Below are 8,939 nucleotides of genomic sequence, written 5' to 3'. Positions count from 1 at the left end.
TATGATTGTCATTCAATCCCTCTTTTGCAAACCACAGCACCCAAAAGGAGAGAGAGAACAAAAGGGAATGCCCTGCCACAGGGGTGGGGTGGGATGGTAGGGATGCTGGGAGATTGGAGGTGGGGAATGGGCACTGCGGAGGAATAGGTACTCAATCATTGTATAACTGAAACCCTAGCACAAAAATTTGTAAGTCTACAACTGTACCTCCACAGTTTAAGGAACCGGCAGAGGAACCCAGGTGTGCAGGACCCAGTCCTAGATCTTCAAGCCTGCTCACATTGGGTCTGGGGCCTCCACCACCCAGATCCCCCATCTTCCAGTATGTAGGTGTTACACCCACCAACTGCCCCCGGCGCTGTGTAATCCCATCAACGGTCAAGACCCAGAGACTATAAAACCCTGCTCCCGGAAGAGAACAGCGCAGAGTCTCCTGCCTCCGCACTTCTGCACCTGGCTGTCCTCACATGGGCCCTTGGAGGAGGGTGGGTTGAGTTTCCCTCCCCACCTCCCCGCCCTGAGCAGAGCCCCACCAGCTAAAGACCTCCGGTTCCAGCCACAGCCATGCTTAAGACCACTCTCCACACATTCAGACTAGCCTCACGCATGAAGGAACTGGCAGAGGAACCCAGGTGTGCGGGACCCAGGGCGTAGATCTCCAAGCCTGCTCGGATTGGGACTGGGGCCTCCTCTGCCCAGATCCCCCACCTTCCAGTATGTAGGCGTTACACCCACCAACTGCCCCCGGCGCTGTATAATCCCATCAACGGCCAAGACCCAGAGACTATAAAACCCTGCTCCCGGAAGCAACATCTTATTACCCAATTCGTACTCTGAAGAACCTGGCAGGCTACCAAAAGTATCCTGCCCACACAGCAGAGTCTGGCAAACTCCCCATGGCATCTTCAATATGCCAAAAACCAGTAACAATGATGGGTCTCATTCTCCTGACCCTGAAAGAGCCTCAAATGTGGCACTTTTTAAAATCTCAGGGCTAGACATATGCTAGGGGAAAAGGGAACTCAGAGAAGGGAGCACCAAATAAAGGGTGTTGGAGGATCCTCCCAGGATGGGAGAAGCATGCTGAAAGTAGACTATAGACCAAACATGATTGTCACTCATTGCCTCTTTTGCAAACCACAACACCCAATAAGAGAGAGAGAACAAAAGGGAATGCCCTGCCACAGAGGCAGGGTAGGATGGAGGGGATTGGGGGTGGGAGGGATACTGGGATCTGTGGTGGTGGGAAATGGGCGCTGGTGGAGGAATGGGTATTCGATCATTGTATAATTGAAACCCAAGCACAAAAATTTGTAAGTCTACAACTGTACCTCATGATGTTTCATTAAAAAAATTAAAAAAAAATAAATGAAAATAAAATTTAGCTATAAAAAAATCTCAGGGCTAGGACAAAGGAGACATTACTGGGGCCTGGGGCAATCGATGAACAATAGGATGACAATGATACATTGATACAACTGTATCTCATGGTGTTTCACTAATAAAAAAAAAAACCAAAACAACAATAAAAATAAAGTTTTTTATTTTCAATGTATAAGCTTCATCGGCTGGAGCGATAGCACAGTGGTAGGGCGTTTGCCTTGCAAAGCAGCCAGCCTGGCTGAGCTGGGTTCGATTCCTCTGTCCCTCTCGGAGTACCCGGCAAGCTACCAAAAGTATCTTGCCCACACGGCAAAGCCTAGCAAGCTACCCATGACATATATTTGATATGCCAAACACAGTAACAATAAGTCTCAAAATGGAGACATTACTGGGCCCACTCGAGCAAAACAATGAACAACGGGAGGGCAGTGTTTGTTTGTTAAGCTTTATCTACCTTCATTAGCACCAGTGGGCTAAAAACCATTTGGAGCACTTATTTCTTGTCTATCGTTTGGCAAAGCATTCTTTTAGAGCAAAAAAGTTTTTCATGTAAGAACAAGAGGGGTTTGGGGGTAAGGATTGGAGCACATGCTGTCCTGTGAGAGAGATGGGTATGAGACCCACACCACATGATCCCCTAGCACTACTCAGAGCAGCCCCTAAGTATCACCAGGTGTGGGCACCCTTCCCCCCAAAAAAAGGTGTTTTGAGACTGGAGCGATAGTACAGTGCGGAGGACCCTGCCTGACCACTCCTCCGGCCCACGGAGGTGGCCCTAGGGTCCGTAGGTGCAAGGAGAGACTGACCGAATGCACACAAGACACAGGAGACAGAGTGCAGTTTAGAAACAGAGAGAAAAAGAGACAGAACAGAGCAGACAGGACAGCAGACAGGACAGGACAGGAATTCATTCAGGGCAGAAGGGGTATTATATACCTTGCAACGTAGGAAACTATGCATACATCACAGAAGGCAATTACATCACTAGGTCATGTCCATATATGATTAGGAAAGTTAACAAAGTCTATACGTTTCACATAACAGGCATGAGGTAGTTACACAAAAGGGTCATGTCCATATATGGTTAAAGATGTCACAGGATCTTTACATTGTTGAATACCTTCAGTCACAAGGAGAAGCAGTAGTAGATGTTTCCCGGAGATATCTATACATAGCTCCGGATTTGCTTAAGAGGGGCCAAGATGGTTAGAGTACTGGATGTGCATCTGCCAGGGTCAGAGGGTCATGGAGGTCAGCTTCCCACAGTACAGCCGGTAGGGCATTTGCCTTGCATGTGGCAGACTCAGGTTCACTTCCCAGAACCCATATGGTTCCCTGTGCACCACCAGATCGGGGGCAAGCCCTGAGCATCGCCAGGTATGGTCCCAAAATAGATTTTAAAAGTCTTTTCACTATCCTTCTAAAACTCATTTTTTGCCTTCCATCCCTGAAATTTAAGATATTGGATTCTTTGCCACTTTTTGTGTTTATTTCTTTCTAAAATTGGTGATTATTCATTATTCTGAATCATTAAATACATTATATTTTGTAATTCTGTATGTTGTAATTTTCAAGCACAAAGTAGGGACATTGACTGCTTCTAACATCCTTCATTCACATTCATACTGTATGTCATAATGAGGTGTTTGTCATCATAGTTGCTGAAATTTGTGTATCAGAATATGCAAGTCATCATGAATAGATTGCTTGATGATATTTATATGTATGTAGGAGATTAAGTGTAGGACTTCAGTTAAATTTGAATTTCAAACAATGAGTAATATATTGTTTATACTTGAACTCATTTTAAGGATTTATTTACAAAAACATTCTGAAGCATTTGAGCTTTTAAAAGTAAAGTTGACAATAGAATAATGACATTTTAGATATGTCAACTCTCTTTTTAACTTTAAGTAACTTTTTCATATGTGAATATTTTAAGGCAGATCTATATTCTATAAGCTAATTTTATATAAGTTAATGTTATTCTCCACAGCAGGTAGGGCATTTTCCTTGTATGCAGCCGACCTGGGTTTTATTCCTCTGTCCCTCTCAAAAAACACAGCAAGCTACCGAGAGCATCCTGCCCACATGGGAGAGCCTGGCAAGTTCCCTGTGGCATATTCGACATGCAAAAACAGTAACAAGTCTCAAAATCGGGACATTACTGGTGCATTCTCAAGCAAACCAATGAACAATGGGAGGACAGTGCTACAGTGTATATTCAATATTTCCTATTGTCATAGCTTCAAATCGACTTATTTTCCTTAAATCACATCTAACACTAACATATTTATTTCTAAGGAGTTTTTATCAGATGAAATCCAATGAATATGTTTATTTTCAAAGTATATGTGATATGTTTTACAGAGCAAATGGAGTTGTAATATAGCTTCCATAACATGGTACACTTGGTAACTTGATGACTTGACATCCCATTACTCATCAAGTTGCTCGAGCGGGCACCAGTGACATCTCAATTCATCCTGTCCCATGTTAGTGTAGCCCAATGGCGTCTGCTTGTTCTAGGAACACAAAGAGTCTCAAATTGATCTTTCAGGGTCTTGAGGAAAAAGTCTGACCATTTTGAAGGTGGGCGGTAACACAATCTTTTCATGTCCCATGGAATCCAGTCGGTAATTACTCTAGTCCAGTGGTCATCTCCAAATCTCATTATGTGTCCAGTCCATCTAATTTTTGATGCCTTGGCAAACGAGACAGTGTCCCTGATTCTTGATCATCGATGGAGGTCGGAACCCCGGATTCTTATTCTCATTTGAGTGAAGCATGGTACTCCAAGCATAACTCTTTTGATTCCTCTTTGGGAGACCCGAATAGCTTTTTCATCCTGTTTTAACATACACTCAGGTCTCTGAGGTGTATATTAATGCAGGAAGAACAGTGGTATCAAAGAGATTTGCCTGGAGCTGGAGATTCTTTGTCCTCTTAGCTGTTTTTTCAGTGCACTTGAAGGCATTCCAAGCAGCTCCCTTCCTCCTGCACAACTCAGGTGCCAGGTCATTTGTCATGTTGACTTCTCAACCTAAGTACACATAACTGTTCCATTCGGAGATGGTCATTCCATTGAGAGCAACCTTATTCACAATCCTTTCCTGCAATAAGAGGGAACAGTGCTAGCATAGATTAAATCATATCTATTGAACAATTAGAATTTCTTCAATAATTAATATACGTTGTTTTCAGAACTTGTTACAGAGTCTAAGATAATGTTAGTCTACGTTTAACTCTCCATTGAAAATGTATGACGATTTTGGATTTTTAATCCACTGTTCCATGTTTTATAATGAGAATATGCCCAGCTGTTGGCCTCATGTCTCTGTTGAGTACTGTTTCATTTTATTTTTTCATGCGTTTCTTTGTTCCATTAAGAATATCTTATCATATGTGAGCTCTTCATTATTTTAACTCAGTACTTAAGATAGCCTTCTGCAGATAACAGATATTCTTAGAAAGTATTGTTCCTTTCTACCTCTATGGCCTTTGGTATTTGATGGTTTTCCCAGACTCTTCTAAGCACTACTTCAAATGAAGATGTCATGCAGGCTCTGTATGAGCATTTTCATCTTGTAGCACAGTGAACGATCTCTCTAGCAGCAAGTTATGCAGTTCTTTACATCATCTCCATGTATTTAAGAATAACTTTTATATTCGTCAGTACTTGAAAACCATTACGTCATGTAAGTCGCTTTATTTTTATATTATAATGGTTAGAAGAATAAATCTGGTTTCTGTTTCACAATTTGGCTAAATTCTTTACAATTGTTTTATTAATGGTATTGAAAAATTGTTTTGCATTTGAAAGTAAGCCTTTAATCTGTGTGCATGGAAAGAGAAGGGAGAGAATTAAAGAGAGAAACAAAGAATGGAGGAGTAGGGGAGAGAAGAGAAAGAGGAGAGAGAGAGAAAAAGAGAAGGTGAGTATGAGGAGGAGGAGAATGTTTGAAAATTTCACCTCACTTTTATAGGACATATTTATGGAGATAAAAACAGGAGAACAGAAAGGTTGGATTGTTATGTACACTCTTAACCATGAAAAGCCAAGAGAAGAAAATGGAATCAGGAGAGAGTAATTGACTTTTATTCCTTGCTCTTTTGTTGCAAAGCAAGTCATATTTAGGAGATCAGGCATGTGTAGGGTGGTATGGTATTAGATCAGCCAAGTAATAGTGAGGGAGTTATATTTTAAGAATCTCCTGTGTGCCAAAAACAGTAATAACAAGTGTCACAAGGGGATGTTACTGGTGCTCACTTGAGCAAACTGATGAACAACAGGAGGACAGTGCTACAGTGCTACAATTGATGGCCTATAAAAATCCAACTGCATTTGATACATTAATTTTAGTACTGGCAACCTTACCAGGCAAGATGGTGCAAGAGCCTTACCAGCTTGTTTCTTCCACTAATTAAGTGGACAATATAAACTAGAAATTTCCTGTATTCATTCTTTGGTGTTGACACCATCTATTATGTTATTCCCTTACTAGCCACATTCCTTCCCAGAAATTCTTTAACCACTCACTGAGCACAACCTCTTAGTTGTACCAAGCTGATGTGAAAAACATTCTCTAATACCCCTTACTTCACGATCATCATGTCCCTTAAACACCTCTTTCGCCTTACCTTCATATTTTTGTTTGTTTGGGCTCTAAACTCCCTACTTGGTATTTTCAAAAATGAACATTACTCAGTGGAAAGCTTCTTCTTGTCTGTGTGTTTGGTTTTCTCTTTGGTGAGTTATATGTCTGATTTTGTTGGTTATATAATTGTAACTAAGACCTGTAGATGTAATGCAAACACCAAATACCAGAAAATGACAATATTCTAACATTTGGTGGATCATATAGTGTGGGAAGCTGGCCCTTTAACTGACCAAGGGCCTCCATGCCTGTGCTATGTATGGTCATCTTGACCTACGTGACCCACGGCAGGCAAAGCCTGTGCTATGTATGGTTATTTTGATGTATGGTTATTCTGATGCATGGTTATCTTGAGAAAACATCTGACATGGCTAACAAGAAGTAACTGACAGTGATTAACCTGGTATGTATAAACTTTGTAATGCCTGAAATGTATAGACTTTGTAACCTTCCTAACCATATATGGTCATGACCCTCTTTGTCTAACTGCATTGTGCTTTTCCTGATAGATATTTAAGCCCCTGCTGCCTGAATAAAGTCCTGTCCTGTCCTATCCTGTCTGCTGTACTGTCTGCTCTGTCCTGTCCCTTTTTCAAAACTGCATTATGTCTCTTGTGTCTTGTGTTCATTCGGTCGGTCCCTCCCTGCACCTACGGACCCTAGGGCCACCTCCATGGGCCAGAGGATTGGTCAGTCGGGGCCCCCCGCAATATAGGAGAAGGACAATGCAAGGTACAATGCAAGGTATATATTGTGACCAATAAGTAGTTGAATTTCACTATGATTTTCCTCTTGTTCTTTTCCCTGTTCTATTGTTAGGATGAAGTGCTGAGTCCCAGAAAAGAACCTTGGGAAGGCAGAGTAATAATTATGAAATAAATTTTCTCTACAGACAAAGATTGTAAAGGGTCCATATAAGCCAAGGAATGTGAAAAAATCAGACCCTCTTCTATTTTTCCTTTTCTTTTCTTTATTTCTTTCCTTCTGAGACCATTCCACTAGAAGAGCTTCATAGAAATGCTTATTTTTCTTACCTACTTGCTTGCACTTCTCTGTATAATTTCCTGGACATGGATTGCTTACTTATATTATTCAAATTCAAAACAAAAGGTGCATCTGTATTCAACTGGAGGAAATCTTACTGGCTACAGTCATATTCATATTCAAAGGCTTTTAAGTTCAGGTGGTTGTGCCCTGATCGTTGAATTCTAAGCTCTATATCTAAGCATATTAATGTATTATGGCATAAATACACATGTAAAAATCAATGCCATGTTTAACCCACATAGTGAAGGACTCTAATCCAAGTATAAGGATGATCAAATTAATTTTACTCATATAATATTATGTTTCTTATATCTCTCATTTTTTCAATAGAAAAACAAGGAGTTGTATAAGAACAGAATTAAGAAATTAGAAAAACTCTAAGAATAAAACAACTCCCCAAAGGGTTTGTTTATATATGGTCACATTTTGATGAGAGGACATTTAAAGGAGTCTTATGGAACATTGGTCTTAATTTTTGTCAGACTCTTTACCACTAGTTTTCATGAGCTAATGATATCTTGTACTTCTCAAGAAAGTGATTCAGACTAAACAACAGTTGCTTTACTGAATCTTGGCATCCTTATTTCAACACCAGCTGTAAAAACTAGATAGTTAAAAGCATTCTGTAATTCATCAACCTCATTTTAAATTTCATAAAAATGTCTGCAAGTATATTATTTCACTCTTAATACTGCAAAACTCTAGACTCTCTCTCTCTCTCTCTCTCTCTCTATATATATATATATATATGTATAGGCTCAATGGGCTGGAGCGATAGCACAGCGGGTAGGGCGTTCGCCTTACAAGCGGCCAACATGGCCGACCCGAGTTCGATTCCTCTGCCCCTCTCGGAGAGCCCAGCAAGCTACCAAGAGTATTCGATATGCCAAACACAGTAACAACAAAGTCTCCAATGGAGACGTTACTGGGCCTGCTCGAGCAAATCGACGATCAATGGGAGGGCCTTTACCTTTACCTTTTATAGGCTCAATAGCAGTCAAATAGGGCGAAAGTGTGACCAATCAAGTTTGATCTCCAGTGCTACATATGGTTTTCCAAGTGACACTAGGATTGGAGAACCCAAATACCCAAGTGCCATCAAGATGGGACCCAAGGCCTCAGAAAAGGATACACTAATGAATGATTAATAAACTTCTCCTGCTGTCCTTAAAATAAATTATTCTAATGGTCTTTATGGTGAAAATCAGGATTGTTTTCTTCTAGGATTGAAAGCTTCAAAGATTGATAAATAACTATTTTTCCAATCCATCCTTTAAACAAAATTTAGTTGTTACATAAATATACTAAGTATATTTAAACATGGCAATATCAAATTACAGTAAAACAAGTGAATCACGAAAATACTGAAATACTAACAGAAACTAGAAGGTCTATGCAAGATCTGGAGTTATTTATACATAAAAAAGTTCACGAGGTCTACATAATCCATCTAGATTAACACATAACAGCCATGAGATGGGGTTGGTATTCTAATGGTCCTCGACACTCAATCTCTCACTCAATCTCTTGCTTAAGTAGTCTCACTTCAGTATTCTTGTGTATTTACTAATGGTTTTCAGTGCTCAATCTCTCACTTCAATAATCTTGCACCACTTCCCACACCCCGAGGAGGCCAATGGCAATGGGCAGGTGAAGGAAGGAAAGAGGGCCAGGCCGGTTAGTGTCAGTAGCTGTCTATTTCATTCCCATCTCCATTCTCCTCTGATTCTCCTTCTGTTTCTTCCTCACCCATGATACTTCATTCTCTTCTGGATCCCCCTTCATTCTCTTTCTGGTTCCCCCAACCTACTTTTACAGCCTAGTTAAATCCCAAAGCATGAGGAGTTTGGG

The sequence above is a fragment of the Sorex fumeus genome, unplaced genomic scaffold (assembly GCF_029834395.1).
Source record: "Sorex fumeus unplaced genomic scaffold, SorFum_2.1 ptg000010l, whole genome shotgun sequence".
NCBI classification, from domain to species: domain Eukaryota; kingdom Metazoa; phylum Chordata; class Mammalia; order Eulipotyphla; family Soricidae; genus Sorex; species Sorex fumeus.
This window is presented reverse-complemented; position numbering follows the sequence as displayed.